At 42.8% G+C, this 20124-nt stretch overlaps 1 long non-coding RNA gene across 1 annotated transcript in view; it reads right to left on the bottom strand.

Moving 5' to 3' along the window:
* LOC141750066 (uncharacterized) overlaps nt 1–20124 on the bottom strand; it is an 83766-nt gene that overhangs the window by 13202 nt on the left and 50440 nt on the right. Inside the window, exon 2 of the long non-coding RNA XR_012589552.1 lies at nt 4385–4533. This is a non-coding gene — a long non-coding RNA (uncharacterized LOC141750066). The remainder of the gene's footprint in view (nt 1–4384; nt 4534–20124) is intronic.

The raw sequence follows: 20124 nt of genomic DNA, 5'->3' as shown, positions 1-20124 counted from the left end.
ATAAACCCAGAGAACAAGAAATCCATTCCACTTTATCGGAACTTCCCAATGTATAAATCTTGGCACAAACACCCTTCATAGAGCTACTGTACTGCCTTCAGCGACCAGCAACCTCCTTGTGTCTCTGGAGGCATTCAGCTGCACCAAGGCTCTCCCAGTACACGTGCCTCGGCCAAGGAAAAAGAGTTTCCCTGTGTCCCTCCTCTCCCTCACCCTCAGACACTGCACAAGCAGTAGTTTGGCCCTGAAGGTGCTGCTGTGAGGAAGGAGTTTAGACAATAAGAGACTGATTCAGCAGCTTGGCACCTCACACAGAAGCACTGGGCAAACATGACCTGTATTTGTTGGGAGAGAGGAGACTCAGAGGTGACTGAGTCACGTAACTCAAAAGATAATTCATGAGATGGTACGAAACTATTTAAGGCCGTGGCAAATGTGGGAAGCAGGTGGCATAAATGAAAAAGCTCTGGAAAGGTCAAGCCTTGGAGGAATCGAGCGAGAATCTCCTCACGCAAGGGAGAACTGATCTCGAATAGCCTCTTGCCAGAGGAAGCCAGGGAAGAAAAATCAAGTAAATAGCTTTGAAGGAATTGGAGGGTAGAATCCATCTCATTTTAAGCATCAAAAAATGAAGTATGTGACCTAGGTTTGTCATCCAGGCTCCCTCAACAGTAGAAAGAGAGAAAGACACATTAGAGGGCAAGTAATCCTGGCTACCTGTGAAAGCGCCTGTTAGCATGGGTCCAGGAACTGGCTCGAACGTGCTCAGAAAGCTGAAGTTAGGTGAGGAAAATCCCAACCTTAATCACCGTGGAGCTCTTGAGGAGGTGACATACATTTGCCAACCTGACTTTAACGAGGTGTCTCCTTGGAGCAGCACCCCACCAACAGGCTGCAAGAGAGACTAAGGGGGTGTGAGACTGGCCACAGGCCAACAGCAGCTAACCAGCAAAACTCAGCAAAACCAAATAAACCCAACACCCCAAGATGGTCCTTCTTAGCCTTTAAATACCTGGGGGTTTTATTGAAAAAAGATGGAAAAATACAAGGAAATATTATGAATGCTAATGCAATAAATGAAGAAAATACATTATCTTCGATTCCTCTTTGCCTGGATCTATAGTAATTTCAGACGGAGCGATCTGGTTATGAGATAAATTTCATTTATTCCTGATAAAAGAACATTGCTACATTTTTTGACAAGTGTTCTTCAATATGCCACCTGGGTAGTTCTAGTAACAGATAATAAAAATGAAATATGATCGGATTCCTAAGGTCCCGGCAGTTAACAGGGGAAACCATTTCATAGCTCTTTCTTAGGAAGTACCTAGGCTTCCTAGAGATAACAAGAAAGTTTTAATCATTCCCTTTGCAAAGCGTGTGGGGTAAGTTTTGAGGATGTGGCTTTATTCCTCTCTTAGCTGTAGATGTTACTTAAGCAACAGCTAATTAAATCAGAGGCCTGTAGCTGGATGAAGGCAAGCTGCCTCTAGAGCTAAGCAGCAGTAGAAAGCGATGGTGTAGGGGATTGCAGAAGGAAAGACAGGATGAGTTTTATTGTGAGCACCAAGCACTCAGCGGTTGCAGAAAGGAAAAGCATATCACCATCATGGTCCAGAGTCACCGAGAAGAAATCCTCTCTCTACTTTGCCGCTCAAAAGCACCACGCCGGGAGCAAAGGGTAAAGTATTTTCAGGCTCTGACTTACCCTACGAATTTGTCGTTGCTGGAAAGTAGTTTTACTGACCTGTCCTGGTTCTAGTTCTTATCTTAGCTATACAGACATAAATGTGGCATTAGCTCTCCGTGACCCACGGACTGAGCCTGGTCCTAGACCCACGCTGTTCCGAAAGCAGCCTGGGTCCTGCACAGCCCGAATTCCCTGTTAGATCTCCATAGACTTGTGTTTGCACAATGCCTTTTATCAGGTGCCCTCAAAGCTGGCGGTGAAGAAGCAACATACATAAGGTGCTTAACCAAACCCTCCCTCTATGTACCAACTTTAGATACATAGGCATGAAGTGAATAAAATGCATCAAAAATCTGCTATTTCTTCTCCTAGGCCAGCTTCTGTTGGCCTTTGTCTTTCATATTAGTTTCTCCTTTCTTTTCAAACATATTTCCACCGTCCTAACAGAGCTTCTCCACACTGTAGCCCAGTATAATCAGACTGCAAAGGAGCCAGGAGGAACCTCTCTTTGCTGTTGTGTGCAGCCAACAGAATGGAAAGGCTGTGGAAAGTGGTGGTGATTATACAATAGATAAATCATGGGGAGAATATTTTCTCTCTTCCCTTTGCACAGATCCCATACATCACCATGACTCAGTGCAGTTCTCCCAGTGGGGACAAATTCCAACTTCTAATGCACTTTCCATCTGATTCCTCTGCGATAACAGATGGGTCGCTGTCCTGAGATATTGCATTTTGATAGCACTATATTAAACACCTCTGTGTTTCAGAACAATTTGGTTTGGGGACCCAGTACTAATCCCATTTCAGTGGTTTAAGTTGTGCATTTCACCACTGATAAGAGAAAACCCCTCCAGTCCCATGGCTGTCCTTTTGCCTCCCTTCTCTAGTTTTTCTGGTTGTTTCACCAACCTTCCTAGATGTGATAAATCATGTAAATTTAATTTAGGGATTACACCCCTGGCTTTGAAGGCAGACAAGGTTAGCTCTCTGCTTGTAGCCCATAGCCTGCTAATCTGATAAAATTCCTTCATTCCCACTTGGCTGGAACTGTCGTTGAGGAGTGCGGGGAGAGCAATATCTGTTCTACAAAGCATTTGGGACTTCTGTTGGACACTTGCAGATGGCATCCTGGCCAGCATCCAAACTCGCATACTGCTGTGTACGGACAAATGCTGTAATCCTGAAGATTTTCGTAAACTCGCTATATTGCAAACTTTATCTTAGCACTCCAAAGCCGGTGCTTCCATTTCCAAACTCTTTCTATTCTTTCCCGCCAGCTACAAATTTCTCTCTGCTATGACATTTTTCCAAAGACTAAGCGGTTCCCAAGTCCATCGCGTGTTTGTACGTGATCGTTGCTGCCTCCTTTCTGTAAAATTGGAGGCAAATACTCCTTCGCTAAAGCACTAGCAGATCTGCAGAGGAGATGCATAAAACAGGGGAATTCCTGCTATCTGCAAGGAAGTGCTGTTTCTTGCCTCTGAGAAGAGCCTTTGGCCCCAAGCTGAGGGTTACAAACAGTGACCAAGCACATTATCCATGCAATCTTTCCTTTATCTATAAATTCCCTTTCTAAGGAAACATGTAGCACCAGCAGGGGATTAAAACCCGTTGTTTCACAGGCATCCCAGGTAGTTGTTTTTCATCTCCTTTCCTAATATTTCCTTTAGGCTTGGATAGTTTTTATTGTTGGTTTGTTTTTTTTTTTTTCCTCTTTGCTCTTTCCCACGCCTGAACAGTTCTTGGCTTTGGCAGGCACAGAAACAGCAGTTTTATGACATGCATTTTTTAATGTATCAAAACATGTTCTTTTGATTCATTTTTTAAAAAGCAAACTCTGCTCGTTCAAGGTTAATAACTTTCCCACTTCATCTGAACGTAAGAGAGTTCCAGGCGTTGCTGAGAATTTTTAAACAAAACTCTCATCTTCAGAAATTAGCAGGGCAAAACCAGCAGCCTCTCAGATACCCTCTAAACCAAAAGAAATTGCTGAACCTTCTGAGAGGTGGCCCAGAGTGTAATTTAATGCTGACAGTTTGGCATATTTGATGGAATTTTATGTAAAGCTATGATAGCTATATGATCTCAATAGCATCTGCCCAGACAGTTCGTATTAGTAGAAGTCTACAGCTTTGAGTATCACACATACAGAAAATGTGCGGAAACCAAAAAATGACCCCGGACAAGCACGTAACATTCTTACTTAGCAAGTCAGCATGTGCTCTTTGCCGGGTGTTCATCTGAGGTGGGCCTTATGAAAAAACACAAGGGAGGGAAGGAGCCGTCACTTCAGGATGACTCCTGACTATCCAGGACTCCTCCAGATATCGCGCCAGGGCAGTGCTCACTGCTGCTTTGCCAGGACATCAGAGGAACGAGGGGATTTGCAAGTAATTCACGTGTTCTCTTTGATCTTTCACGCAAACTGAGTAATGTCACTGGATTTTAGTCCACATTTTTAATGCACTGCAGTTAGGCATCTCAGCTTGTTTCAAGCTCGACAGACAAGAAGCTAGAAATTCTTTTCTTCTTTGTTTTTTCCCTTCAATTCAGTGAAGATAATGTTGAACGAGCAAAAAACATTTTGTTTTACCATTTCCAGAGCGGATTTCCCTGAGATCCACGTATATACTTTCATAGGTATTATGACTTTTTAAGAAGGATTTGAATCTGAAAAGAAGGAGAACTTACCAGAGAGGACTGGAGGGAGCATGCCATGGATGGGAGGAGGCTGTGATCGGTGACAGTAGAGAAGTCGAATTTTGCACCTTGGTAGAGATGAGAAGAGCACACAAGGAACTCAGGTCAACAGCATCAGTAAGAGTAGAAGGCTGGAGGGCCTAGAAAGCAAGAGGAGGACATTTTCATTTAAATAACCACACAGCAGATTCATAGGTACAAGCCAAGGTCTCAGGTGAGCAAGTAAACTGGCACCTTCATGTATTTTTAGCCCAGCTTCCTGGTGAAGCCAGTGGCTGGGCACATGCAGATTAGTAATCCCTCTTAAATTCTTCTGGATAATTTAAACCACATTTGAAAAGGGGAGAAGAATCTCAAAGACACCCAAATCTGACTTGTCCCACTAGAACTGGAGGCCAGGGAGAAGAAAGACTTTATTAATACTCGCATTGAAAAGAAGATAGAGTGCAGGTTCAGTCCTGATTAGACACACAAGAATCTGCAAAAAAAAAGGGGGGTGAACCCATTCATCAAGCTTAGTCAGAGTTTTAAACCAAGCCCAGGACACAAATCATAAAAACATTTAGGATGGAAAACACCTTTAAGATCATTGAGTCCAACCGCTAACCTAACACTGCTGCGTCTACCACTAAACCATGTCCCTAAGTGCCACGTCTATACGTCTTCTAAATACCTCCAGGGATGGTGACTCAACCGCCTGTCTGGGCACCCAATGCATGAGAAATACAGCTCCTAGCACCTTTGCACTGCACAGTGTGCATCACTACTGATCCAGGTGCTCTCTGAGCCAGGCTAATCCCCGATTCATTTCAGAAAAGTTCCATGGGTGTTGCAGGTCATTTACTTATAAGGGAAAGATGATGCAAAAAACCCAAAGCCAACACAGACTGGACAGACAGCAGTGCGTTACCAGCCAAGCATGCTGACAAATAAACATGACAATTTTTATCACAGTACATCACAATTTTTCATGGTAGCGCTCAGCACTAAGTCAGTTTTACGGCAAAATTGTTCTCAGCCTCTGCTTTCTTTACCCAAAGCAGCTGATCTCTCACAGAATCCTTTGGAAAACCACTCAGCTTTGCAGCTATCACTGCTTCCTCTGTCTTCCATCCTCCTCCCTTTTACCAGGGAGGAAAATGAGAGCTTTGCTGTCTGGGGACAGCTTAACGAGATCATACAACTTACTGAAGTTGTATTCTTTTCCCTTGGCTTTACACTCAGCTCGTCAGCAACGGGACGTGATGTCACCAGTGAGGCAAGCTGAGCAACAACTGGAAAGCGGTAGCAAACCATAAGGAGAGTAACAGGAATAGGAAAGCCACCGTGCCCTGGGCTCCAGGAGGGCTCACAGGGGACCCCAGAATTCAGTCAAGATGTCACATTTGTTGTGCAAGGAAGATAACCTCTCTTCTCCTAACCCCCTGAGTCTTTTTTTGACAGCTTCAGTGTCAAAAGAAGCAGAGAAACGTTTAGAATCTAACCAAACCAGCCTCTCTGCAAAACGTCACGTTTTCGAATACAGCAAATCACAGACTTCACAGAGGACAAAACAAAGGAAAAGATCCCTATAAAGAAAATACCAGAAAACTGTAAAAGCAGCCTTTAAAAAAAAAAAAAAATTGAACAAAAGAAAATTAATCACATTAAACTGTCATAAATTACTTCTAGATCCCTTACAGAGAGGCTACCATGACCTCAGCACTGAATACGTCCATGAGCCCGAGAGCAGAGTTAATGACTGCGTATTATCCAGCCACACCGAATTTCGGAGGGTTGCCTGCACAGGATCGTACAGAGAGAGGGGGAAGAGCATAAGCAGAAAACAAACTCCTTCCCTAAAAGGCGCTTCATATAGAAACATCATCTTGACATTAACCCATATTAATTTTTAATGTGGAAGTTTAAGTAGAGTGATAATTTTTAAAAAAATCTGGCAAAAGTCTGCCGCTTGCCAGTTCAGCGTTTAGAGACTTTCACCTATGGAAAAGTCCTATTTTGAGTAGCGGCCCTGACAGCAATGAAGCTGAATAAGGATAAATTTAAATTTATGTTTAGATGAGAACAAGGTCCTCCCAGGGGGTGGTGTTTAAACTGCCTCTGAGGTTTCTGAAGGAAGGACACTGCTCTGCATTGCTCTTTGTAGGAAAGTCAACAGCCTGAAGAAAGATAGATTATTGTTAATAACATCTATAAGAGCTTTTATCAAAAAGTATCATATTGACAGGGCATTTGAGGTTAAGCTCCTGATATTAGTTTCCCCTCTAGCCTATTTCCAATTGCTGGGAAAGCTGGATAAAGAACAGAGGTGTCCGTGTGAATGCATGAAAGTGGCGGAGCAAAAGAAAGGGAGTAGCACTTTCTCCTGTGCCTGGAAACCACTCGGCCTTACAAGAAACGGCCTCAGCCAGAATCCTACATACAGCCATGACTTGTCCACTTCGTATCTGATGGGAACAGAGCCTGTTTTGGGGTAAAGCCCCCAGAAGTCAACATCACTTTAAAGTTGGGTGTCTGATGTTTCACAGCACCCACCAAAGGCAGCGGTACCATCCCTTCATGCCCTTCCCAAGAGTCCCCTGTGACCTTTAAGTCCCCTAGAAGGAGGCATCAGAGGCTTCATTTTAGCAATGCCATGAACAACAACTCAACCAGCACAGCAGTTTCAAGTAGTGCTTCAGAGCCTAGAGCCCTCCTGGGAATGGAGAGCAGCTCTCTGGACCAGAGGCAGAATGGTACAAAGAGCCAGAGAGATGCTTGGTACAACAGCGGCTAGCAGATGGGGAATAAGGCAAGAGGGCTACGTAAGAAAGAGCTCAGCTTCTTCATTTTGATTATTTTTTTACACCTAAACTTGCTGAATTTAGTTATTTTTCCTGTTACAGAAGGACACACTGCCCAGGTACAAGATTCCTGGAGAAGAACTTGTACTGCTAAGAGGGTCAAATGTATATGAGTTTATTTAGAAGCCAGTAAAAATTATCATCCCAATCAGTTTTGTAGCCTAAATAAACAACGACCACACCACTACCCAAGCCACAAAACCTCTGCTGCATACGAATATTTAACCAACCGGACCCATAATTCTTATAACAGATTAAAGTACTTATTTTGTCAGAAGCAATTTCCTCAATTTCTACCCTTAAAAAACACTAGTGTGAGGAATCAGTGTTTAAAATGCCTGTAAACATTTTGCTGACGAGGAAACCAAGTTGCAATAGGAATGCGGGATATTCCTCAGCGGTGGGGCTGTTTTCACTGTTTTACGGCTAGGGATGCTAGGCACAGAAGAAGAGCAAAACGCTCATCATCACACCTGGCGTCGGTGTGCCCCCTTTCTTCCTCTCTAGCAGACCATGGAAAGGAGACAGGAAAACTCTTCCCAGGCAGGCTGTGCCTCTGGATAGGTGCAGAATCAGTGAGGCAGAGAGACCATGCACTGAGCACAACCAGAAGTCCCGCAGCAGAGCGGAGGACTCCTCCCGGCCCCTGAAAGGGAGACAGTTGCCAAGAGCCGTCAGGGACAAGACTCTACATATGGTATCACAAAAAAAAAAACTGCACAGGGCAATAAACACGTCATGTTCGTTACCCTGGAACACCCTCGAGACACAGCATTTCAGGAGGAACAAGTCCTGTTTCTACTTTGCATATTGGATAACTCGGGAATGGTTCGAGAATATAATTATCTGGAACCTGACTCCTCTGTGACACTCCATGTGTGACATCAGTCTCCCAGCCAGGGCACCACTTCAGAGCCCCTCTACACACACCAAATAACGCACAAGTATTTTCATTTAAATATATTGTGTATTTTTTTTAAATAATAATAAGCTGTTTCAATTTTTTTCCACCTTTTTTTTTTTTTAAAAAAAAAAACTGTACCATCAAAATCTCTGAGTGGAACAGGCTCTCCTTTTATTAGGAATAAAATTCTTTGTGTAGATATGAATTTAATTCAGTGAAAGGGGAATGAGGCCTCAGTTCAATGCCTGAAAGGAATATTGAGGAATTACAAGATAATTGCAATTCACCTGTAATTCCAATTAAAGGGCTGGGGCGAGCTGAGTGGCTTTTGGGGTGTTGCTTTTTTTTTTTAAACAATACGAATCATACTAAGGGGATCTGAAACCAACCTAAATTCCCCTCAGGTCCTCAAGCCCAGTGTTTCCTACTAGCCAAACATAGCTATAGTAAATAAGGCCATTCAATGCCGTTCTAGGGACCACTAGGCTGACAGAGGTAACAGGAGCTTAAATCAGATTAATAGATCCTAATGTCTGCACCTCATTCATTCCAGCATTTGGATTCCTCTACAAAAAAGCCACCTGTATCTGCGGGCAGTGCATTGCCGTGGCCCAGCGTGGAAATGGTCCATGGAAGACCTGAAGCAACAGCAGAGCTCAAAGCACGGTCAAAAGATTTATCACAAAAATTGCCAGCCATCTGATATAATGGCCCGATGCCACTGGGAAGTAACGATGCAGCAAGGCAGAGGACAGGGGACACCAGGACTTGAGATAGAATCATAGAATGGTTTGGGTTGGAAGGGACCTTAAAGATCATCTAGTTCCAACCCCCCTGCCATGGGCAGGGACATCTCCCACCAGACCAGGCTGCTCAGATGGGCAGCAGGAAGCTTAAAGGGCTCCAAGGACAGCAGAGGACCGGGTGGATTGTTCTCAGTTGCCATCATGACTGAAGCATCACAACCCCCTGCAGCAGCTCCTGCGGGTAGTGCTGGGCCATCACAAGTACATCCAAGTTCTCCTCTCTCTGACAGCACAGGTCAGGCTCTGGGTCTTAGTCCTTATCTTCAAGTTCAATGACACACAATGACGTGTGGTCAGCAACTCTACATCTCGTGCATGCAGGTAACAACTTTCCTCTGCTCTGCCTCATCACTATGATATTAGCTCTTATGAGACATAATAATCCTCACAAACTTTGTTTTCTTCCATTCTAGGAGGAATTTATTTGGCCTGGCCTTTTTCTAGCAAATATTTAGCATCCCGCATGCGGATATTCAAAAAGAATTCCTAACGGACTGCTCGACTGAAAAGGATTTCCCCAGAGGAGGGAATGACAGAACAAACACGTGCCAGATGCGAGTCACACTGTTCGCTGCACTCCTGGAAGGCACTCGGATACTGCGACGCTGAGAACAGCGGAGGAATCGAGGTGGGACACAGTTACCCACGTTACATTAATTCATTTCCATTCTGTTTTCCTACCAGGTTCATTGCCCAAAGACAGAAGGGGGGAGGTTTCACGGAAGTGGTTTACAAGGCGAGAGGATGGCAGAACAAGGTAAAGAAAACTACTAATAACAGTTTTCTTGTTTATATTCATCTTTGCTCCGTTTCAAAACTTTTGCATACCAACAGCTTTGTACGAGAATTTCTGGTTATTGCTATACAAAGATTACTGCTACTCTTTTATATCTCCTTTGTGAGAATTTGGTTTTAGCTCGTCTCAGAAAACGTTAATGCAACTTTTTCATCTCAACAGATTCACTTTGGGAAAGCCATATGCACAAAACTGATTTCTAGGTTTCAGTAATATATCAGTTTCAATGAAAAAAAAACCACTGGATCTTTTTGGAATTTGTGCTTTGGGATTTTTTTTTTTTTTTAATTTTATTTTGGAACATTGACATTTCACTCATTTATATTACTTCCACTTTTCTATTTTCACGTGGACGTATCATGAGATCAATTACAAATAAAACTTTTGTTGAAGATGACCATGAAGTTGGATTAAATTATTGGTTTGTTGTAAATCAAAGTTACAATGAAACAAATTCACACTTGGAAATAAAAACTTGATTGTAAAAAAAAAAAAAAGAAACTCCAAAATGACTAATTTTCTACAAGGAAAAATTTAAGACATTTTTTCATAGGAATTTGAGAAAAATAACAAAATGTCAACTCTCCCCATGAAAAGGACATACTGAAATCATCCATCTCTCCCTTGATGCATGACAACAGAGAGGAAAGATGTAGGTTAGGATACTGGTCTGGAATATGGGACACTTCAATGCAAATTCACGAATGGACAGAGATTTCTGGTTAGACTATGGATTTTTCTGTGTCTCAGTCACTGAAGTTGTGAAACGCAGTAAGGAAACACACCGTCTATTCCCTGATACAGTTATTATGATAATAAGGTGGCATATAAATTCCTTGGATATATGCCAGTTCCTTCTAGCCGCACTCACCTGCTCCCAGCAGCAAAATGTTTACTGATAATAATTACAAACTGAGATTATCAACGATGCCTGGGGGATTTGGGTGCCCAAGGGAACCGGCAGCATCGAAGCTCTCCGCCTATGGATTTTACTGAAGCTCTGTGATTGATTTCTCCCCCACCCCAGCAACATTTCAAGTGCATGCATGCAGAACAGCAAGAATATCTGCAGAGATAACGTCTCTGTGTCGTCTAGGGAGAGAATCCCATTGTGCTGGAGACTTTACAGGCAGACAGTAAATAAGAATGTCCACTCCAAAAAAAAAAAACCACCCCACGTTATTGCAGTTCTGGTACACACCTTTTGAGCAGGGACCATTCCCCACCACCGCTATGTAGAAAATTTGCAATTTGGAAGCACTTGAAGAGTCACACGAATTCCAACAGCCTGCTCACAGGACCTTCCTCTGCAACTATGAAAGTAACCCCTTCCGGCTTCTTTCCAAAAATCAAATCTCAACCAAAATTCTCTACGCAGAAAAACACCTTTCAAGATTATCGCCTTCCTAGTGCAGGATCTTCTCCTCCCCCATCAACAAAATTGTTGGTGTTGGTTTTGTAGCTGGTAAATAAATCAGCTATTGTCAAGCCAGATAAGATTTTCTATCAGGTGGAGGTAGGAGAGTTTTCCAATGAAGAGCAGCAGTTTGGGAGGGACAGTGACTCACAGCACTGTCCTTTGCTAGAATAAAAGCTTCCTTGAGGAATAAGAGTGTTGAACTGGTGATGCCCAGAGGTCAGGTGGAAAAAGTTTTGCTGTTGCCTTGTGTTTTTATTCTGACCCTTCAGCCCTCCTTCCCCAAACCCAGTGGCTACAGTCTAGAAGAAAATTCCTCCTGCCATAGGTGAAGGGAGGGATGCTGAGAGGGAGAAGGGAACCCGCAGCACATTCCCAGCCGAGACAGAGACTTTTTCATTTTTCATATGCATGGATCCTGGCTCAAATCTTCAGCAATAGCCCACGCTTTAGCTACTTCAAAGACTTATTTCCTACCAGTCCTAAAAGAAATAAGGGAGCCAGTGCCCTTTAGAATGAGAAGGCTCCAGGTTTATAAACCAATTTGTCCGCAGACAGTTTTCACTGCTCTTCCATCACAGACCGTCCCACTCAAGGTGACCTGGATGCTACATCAGGTGTAATTAACCCTGTGCCCTGAGCGTGGTCACAAACAAGTCATGGAGTTCACGGAAGTCTTTGTCAAAGACATGACCGCTGATGGAGCTTCGTGCTCTGTTCTAACGCTCTTATGCTTTCACCCTCCTTTTGCACTGTGGCTATTTCAATTTAATGGAGAGGGCTTTCATACAGTGGAAGATACCTTTTAATCCAATTTTTCTGTTTCCTGTTCTTCTGTTATTGCTATGGATTTTGGAAGCTTCTTGCTGCAGTTACACAGTCATCCAATGCTGGAGGCAAGCAAGCCTTCTCTAGGCCAGCAAGTGAACAAATAAATCAAGTGCTGCTTTCACAAAAGAAGGGGGAGAAGGCTGAAAGGAACTAGATTACACACCTCAGCCTTGTCTCCTACTTTGCTTCTCCTCCCTCCAAGCCAGACCCCAGGGAAGGCTTGTGTTCACCATCTCTCCTCTGCTTTTCTTGCAGAACACATAACGGCTGCTAAGAAAGAGAACAAAAACCTTTCCTTCTCTGTAGGAGCAATTTGCTTACACTTCCCAGACTCTCAGAGGGTAGGAGAGGGATGAGATCCTCTCTTTGTTCTTTATTGCTTGGGACATTTGCATAAAAAGAGACTCTTTGTTATTTAAACACTCATCTGCTCCCACTGCATAGTCTCATTTGGAAGTTATAATCCTCTATTAGCTAGGTGTCAGTCACGCTGCTAGAATGGCCTGGAGGTTAGACTCTGCAGAGCAAGAGCCCAGGTTTGAGGCTCCATATGCATGGGGATGTGCAAGCTTGAAGGTCTTGGTTGGTGGAAACACGTTGGTTTGAAGCCCGGGACCAATATTGGTATCACTGCTATTGTGCCAGCGCTAAGAAGGCTGGTAAGGAGGTAACCAAACCTCTCCACTAGCTCTCAGAGCACTGGGTGATTGTCCATCCCCAGCCAGCTGCACTGAATCGCTCCAGAGCAAAGTGCACCCAAAGCACCCTGGACACACGGCACAGGACACTGCCCCCATGGGTTAGAAGGAAGTCTTTTATCACGTCAGTGACTTTTTTCAGACTGGTTAGGCCTAAAGGCGTCTCCTCCAGCACAAGCAAGAACCACCTCATTTTCCTCACATGTAAACAGAAAGAGGAGCAACTCCTCTGAAGTCAGCAGCATGAAGTCAGTAAGAGACACTAATCAGACCCCCTGAGTGCTGGTGAAAGTGGCAGCGGTTTCAAAATTACTTTTTTAAAAACTAATAAATATTTATTCTGTATTTCATTTCACATAAGAACACTAAACAAACTCGGTTTTCAATATGCAGCAGAAAGACTCAGACCTGTTGCAAGGAGATGAAATGTCTTTGTTACTGGATCCAGGATGCCTTTGTTCAAGGAAGGAAGGAATTGAAAGCTCAATTAAATGCATTAGTAATCACAAGGTAGTTAAATGTCAATTGGTCATTAAAATATAGACTGCAATAAAAGCCTAAATAATTTCTGAATTATAAACATAAGCGTATGCATCAGAATGGGTAAAGTATTTTCTGTTAAAAGGTGGCAATTTTCTTCTGGGAAACCGCCCCTACTTTATGTTTTTGTTTTTTCTTTTCATCAGGATTTCTACACCCTTTTGCCAAAACCGTTTTCAGAGTCGTGGTTTTGAATTAGTATTATTATATTGTGTTTGGCACATCTTATTTCTGAAAATAAAAACCTTTAAAGTAACATTTGTTTTGCTCCAAGTTTTGCTGAAATTTTCACCACCAGAATCTGGTTCTGCAAATTCAGAATAAGATTAGAGTTCTTCATAAAATTGTTGCCCCTCTTTTGACTAGTGCTTCTTATACGTTTTAAGGCACCTAACAATGCGCTTTCTCTAGACCACGGTCAGGATGGAGTTTCAGAGTCGCGGACAGCAAGAGCCTCCAGAACGGGGGCTGCAGAGGCATAGAAAGAAAGGGATTTTAATGACTGATATTTATTCACCAATTGTTTCCTTTCCAATTCTACTACCCATGCAGGGGGCGTTTAGGGGAAAGGGGAAAAAAAAAATGCCAAACCAACAAACAATCATAAACCTGTTGGCTTTTTAGGTGATTTTTAGGATGGGAGGGAATTACCAGCCTGGAACTGACCTCTTCTAGCTACCTGCAAGGAAGTGCAACATTTGAAATGCCAGTACAACGCAGTCCCAGAACACCCCTTTATCCGTGTGTCCCGGTTTGTAGAGGACGCTTTTCCTCATGAGAGGAGGTGCTTGTCCGTTCTGAGTGTCCCCAGTTACCTCCAGAGAGAGCACTCCATCCTTGGGGGGGGGATTTCAACAAGGTGGAGTTGGAGCGATGGTTTAGTAGCCCCAGCCCCTGAAGAAATCCTGTCCCTCCCCTTCCATTTTTGTACTTTAAATTATGTATAATGTTGTGCTGAGTTTTAGTGAGTTTGCCATTTGTGAGGATTTATCCCTGTTTTCAGGTAGGGTATAAATAACATCCTTTCAGAAGGGGTTAATAAGGCAAAAGAATACTTACAGGATTTGACAAAAGCTACACAACGTGTCGTGATTTATGATTCACTGTCAGCTGATCTAACCACTAGTGTTCACTGCCTCTGAAATACCAAACAAACCATAAAATTAAAAATCCCCTATGCCCTACCTTTAGTACACTGAAGAAATCAAAGGATCCCTACGGTGGCTTAATTTCTTACTGATACAGGATAATGGCTTTTATTCAAAAATTCTTTTTGAAGGAAAAATCCTGTATTTGGCATGAGAAAAAGAAAAAGGAAAAAAAAAAAGGATAACACAGCTGTTGTGATTTAGCTAAAAATATACTGACTCATAAAAGGTACAAACCTGGCGTTGCTCCTTCAAAAGTTAAATATTTTTGACCCAGGAACAACAACAACAAAAAAAGTCTTAAGAACATCTTGATCCCAAAGGTAGTTCTAAATTATTTTGGAATTTAAGAGTCACATAATGGCAGTAAATTTCCAATGCTGGGAAGTGTCTAAAATGGAAACTGGAAATACGATTAAATTTCCCGTCGCCTGACTGCAGGCGGTCCAGAGACAGTCTTTCTTTTTGACAGCATGGCTCATCCACTTGTATCAGTCGTGCCCCTTTCCAGGTTCAATCTGGGCCAGTAATGAAGATGACATTTCTGCCTTCCCACAGTGTTGCTCTGTTTTCCTGCACCTTGCTTCCTGCGGGAGACCCACGCAGTGATGCCGGTAGCCGAGCCTGCCTAAACGTGGGGCTGCAGCTGCTTCTACTCTCGTTATGTCAAATCTGCGCCCTGGCCTTTACTGATGCGCACTGAATATGGGCAGGAGTCTCAAGGAACTAGAAATAACCTTTTAAAACAGAGAGAACTCTTCGCTGGTAGCTTCTTGCATCAAAGGAAATGGAGAATTTTTTCACGAAAAAAAAAATTGACAAGGTAAACCCAAATCCATTGTGGAAGGAGGCAATAAATGCAGATCTCCAGCATCTATCTCCTGATGTACAAGTGAAACCAACTACCTTCTGAGTTTGCAAATGCCTCTGGCTGCTATATAAGCTCTACGTTCCGTGCCACCACTAATTACTGATGGGGAGAGTTTCTTTTGAAAACGCTATGTCTTACTTTAACTTAATCTCTGTCCCCCATTTGAATAAGGCAGGACTCCTTAATTTCCTGAGCTCTGCTGCTATTCAGGGCTGCTGCACCACTTTGAGCCTTCAGTTTCATGAGCCTGCATTGTAGGGGATGGACTTGACATATCTGAATGACACACAGAAAGCCGGCATGAAAAGGCTTCAAAACCGTCAGATCAAGCTGATTTAATTGGAAGGGAAAGGGGGAACCACTAAGTTGAGAAAATTTAGGCGCAGAAGCTCAGTGGTTGGCACCACAGTAAGTAAGGGTAAAGCAAGTAGAATGATATAACTGATGTTTCACAGGAGTCAAGGAAAGTGCTATTATCTTGCAGATCATGCCCTTTCACAGCCTTGCTTTATGCATATCTATGGGATTTAGCACATACATTTAACTGTTTTAAGAAGAGCTTTGGATTCTCCTGGGAAATTTTCATGCCACCAAAAGTCATTAAAAGAACTCCTCAGCCCATCCACGCATCACAGGATTAACACAGCAAAATGCCCAGCTGAACTACAGGCAAGGAAAGAAATCTTAATACATTTTTTTCATCATCATTGGCGCATAAACACCATGCAAATTTGCTCTGAAGAGTAAGTTACACACAGACTTGGTCATTGTCTATTCAAGTTGTACTTCCTCCAGCCGAGTTTCGGAGAACTATCACATTGCCCACTTAACAAGTCTCTAGTTTGCTTGTAAACCAAGCTGTGATTGTCATGTACCTACGATTGAAAAGCAAAACCATAAATCCCCTCCGCTGACCAGCTCAGCTGAGATGAAATCTGAACCAAGGCAAAATACAGGCACTCCACAGAGCGCCACAAAGCTAAGGACAGTATTTACCTGCATACAAAGAATTAATACAGAAACAAATAAAGAAGTCTATTTTAGCTATGCAATGTTGAAATATTAATATTGTTGGCAGAGAGAGTACATGAACCTATTATTTTGCAAAGTGTGGCTAAACGTAGTGAAGGCAAACATTGAATAACTAGAAAATCCAGTTCTTTAGCTGGATTTTCTAATGCCTGTAGCCAGATGCACAGCTAAGTTTATTCTGTTCTGCATCTATAGCTGGAACAGATTTTCCATAAACAACCTGTTAGGCAGTTTTTAAGCATGGGGAAAATGTACTTTAAAAACCTAGATAATTTCATTTCCAACTACGAAGGCGTATCTACTGAGCTGAGAACTAGGGGACATGGTGGTTTTATCAATGGAAGAGGTTTGACTCCAGGATCTACAGAGAGTAAAATATGGCATAATTGTTCTGAATTATCATCTTACAACAGTAATGTCAAGAGAGTTTGACTAGAGACTCACAATCTAAACTAGTATAAAGCAGAATAGCTCCACGTAAGTACCACCACTACTATTTTCTGTGCCCATCTTTCTGCCTATATTGCTCGCACATAAGATCTTGCATGAAGAGATCTCTGCAGAGCATCCAAGAAATAAGACACATTTGTCATTCCGTTCCCATGCTTATTGTTAATCTAAATTCCTTTCGAGGACAGAAAATATCAATTGCAGAACAAGAAAAAGTAGAAAGTCAAACCTCATTATGCAATCAGTGAAAAATGCCTTGATCAATGCAACGGAGCCTTAACAATTGCAGAGTTAAATACTTCTTGTCATCTCAGCAAGCGCAAATCCTAAACGCATTGGGTGCAGTGCCCTTGAATTCAAAAAGAATTTGTGAAAAGAACTAACACAAGAGTGGACACAGCCTATCAGGTTATCAGTGATTCAAGCCATATGCTTTAGATAGCCATTAAAGACCGCGTACATCTGACAATAAGATAACAACATTGTCTTTCGTGTCCTAGACTGCAGGCAAAGGACTGGGATTCAGTTCCCTTTTCTACCTAATGGCATTTGAATTCACGTTTCTCAAGAACGTGTCAAACCACCAAGCAAGCCACAAATTCCCCAGGGCTCTTGCTCACCCGATGTGGTATCTGGGCTGCCCAGAACATGCAGAACTGCCCCACACGGCGTAGAGACAGGCTCTTTCCCTTGCTCAATATTTAAGTATTGTACGCGAAGCACAGCTGCTGAAGCAGGAGTTCTCACCTTCAGTCACACACACAAAACCCCTGCCTACAACCTCACTGGCAGGGAAGCCTTCTGTGAAGCACTTAAAGCGGGTTTGAACACTTTCAGCCAGAGGAACGGACTGAACCTGAATCTCTCAAACCATAGGCAGGGGTACTGTAAGGAAAGACTGCTCTTTAAAGCAATCTTCCACAACTGTGAAGATAAATTCTCAATTAATTACACAATGATCAAAGACGCATTTAAGTTGTTTGGTTGTTTGTTTTCTTCCAATGACAATGAATAAAAGAACATTTTGTCAAAAGTGGAATTTTGTAAATTTGCATAAACCTGTAAGAGTACGCAGCTGTTTGGCCACAAGGATTTGGCATTTGCTTCTACAGACCAGAAGAAAGCTCACTCTATCCAGTTTCGTACATGTATATTTATTTATTGTTGGCTGTTGACCACAGACAACACCCTGCATGGACGGACCTGCAGACTGTCTCTCTGTAGCCACTTTCATGTTCTTACATCAGTAGCAAATATTATGGAGTGGGAAACACCAGGGGATTAATATTCACTTCCCCTGGAAGATGGAGTTCATAGATGATGATCCTGCAACATTCCTGTAGGGTCATTTCTGCTGCTCACCCTTAATCGGGCTAGAAGCCCACGAAGCAAAGTGGGCTAGTTTTAAGTCTCAGTAAGCAACACAAAATAGCCATACACAATTTTAGGAGGTACAAAGAGGATTCTGTGGCTGCAGCTGTTTGAATGCAGGCCACTTACGTCCCTGATTTTCCCTGGGACAGAAAGGGAAATGGAGTTCCTCCCTCCCTCACATGGGGAAAAATAAAGCAGAAGATTACAGTTATTACAACCACCTCTTGTTTGAAACAAAGTTCAAAGGCCTGTCTTCTTTAATCAATCTTCCAGCAGACTAACAGGGCTGTAAATTTTACTTTCATGGAACCAAAGCACTAGGGCTAAATTTGAGTTTTTCCCTCTGTTCTCCTTCTCAAAGCAAAGCACAAGTGAAGGAGCTCAGATGAGAAAGTTAAATGAACTGACGATAGAAGCCACACCGCTTTCTCTGAAGAAAGCAAAAGCCAAGAGGTAATAAAACATCTTGGCTCGAATACCATATGCTGGCAAAGCACTTTCGGTAGTCAGATATAATGAATATTCAGCAATCTCTGGGTATTGTGGTATAGCAAAGTGCCTCTGTCAGGGGAGCCATTTCTGTGGCTGAGGTGAGAAAATAATAGATGTCCACTTGGCAGAGGTAGCCACAGACATGTTAACTCAGAGCACATAGATCTCCCTGGGTTGTGTCCGGCCGGAGATTATTAATGAGTCCATTAATGAGTCTGTTTCCACTGCAAAGGAGCAGGGAAGGAGCTTTTAGCATATGTGTTGCAGGTAACACTTGGAATGAAAGGTTCAAGAAAAAAAAGCAAAAAAAGAGGAAAAAAGAAACATTCACAAACAATAATAAGAGCAGAGACTTGTCTAAATATATTGTGCTGTTGAGCAGCATCCACACACATGCACAGAAATATTTTGAGAGGGTTTTTCTGTGTGTGTGGGGAGAGGTTCCCACAGACCCAGTCACAAACAACAAAGAGCTCACAAACGCGCAAACAGAAAGATAATTTCGGAAGCGTTGCTAGCATGAAGCCATCTGAAATGCCTGATTTCTTCCACCATTTTCATAATAGTCCGGACATAATTTAGTCTGGATTTCTTCCAGCCCAGATTCACTAATGATACTGTGGACTTTAAATGGCCCCTCAAACACCAAGAATAACGGATATCACAACACCTGGTCAAAGGGAACACTTTGCAAACAATCTGGGGATCTGTGTCAAATTTAAGGGCATATTGTAACAATTTTGTACATTCAGTACAGTTTAAAAAAAAAAACCAACACAACAAAACCACACAGAAGGAATGCTAACCTCTGCAAACTTTAAGAACTAAATTCATTCTTTAGGTTGTCGTGATTTAACTCGACACACCCGTTTTATCTCTACTTTTATTATGTACACATGTGTCCCCCTCCCTCAAAAAGCACTTACTTAGCTGTTGAATTCCCAGAATTACAAGGTAATGGCTCATGTGTGAACGGAGACTGAAGAGAATCGGTGTTTATTAGTCTCAGATGGGCTGCAGTAGGAACTCGACTAGAAAATAACAAGTGTCACACAGTATCTGGCAGAAGTTTGTAACTCGGGGTCTTGCCTCCGGCAGCCAAAGAAGGTGATCTGATCCTACAGAAAACCAAAACTTTCAAAACTCAACCGCCTTCTCCCCCTCTACAGTATCACATCATTACTATAAACTTCCCACTGTCCCCCTCTGTCCCTTACGATGCCTTTCCACGGTGACTACATGGCCACGTGGCTTGTACCACTGCCAAGCTCCAGGTGTTGGTTCACCCTCTCTCATTTCTCGCTTGATGCTTTGAGCTACAAAACCTGTGCTTTCCAGAGGGCGAACGAACCCCTTGACTACTGTCCTCTCTGGATTCTTGGCCCAGTAGTCGCAAGAGCAAAAATTACAGTTGCCCAATTGCCATTCAGCTCTACAGAAGTTCAGCACCCAATTTATTTTGTCCTCTGCACCGCTAGTTTGTGCGACCATCTCATAACTTGAGAACTTCAGCCTTGTTCACACTGCAC

This window comes from Larus michahellis, chromosome 11 (genome assembly GCF_964199755.1).
Source record: "Larus michahellis chromosome 11, bLarMic1.1, whole genome shotgun sequence".
Taxonomy (NCBI): Eukaryota; Metazoa; Chordata; class Aves; order Charadriiformes; family Laridae; genus Larus; species Larus michahellis.
Note: the sequence above shows the minus strand (reverse complement) of the source record. Positions and strands in the feature narration are given on the sequence as shown.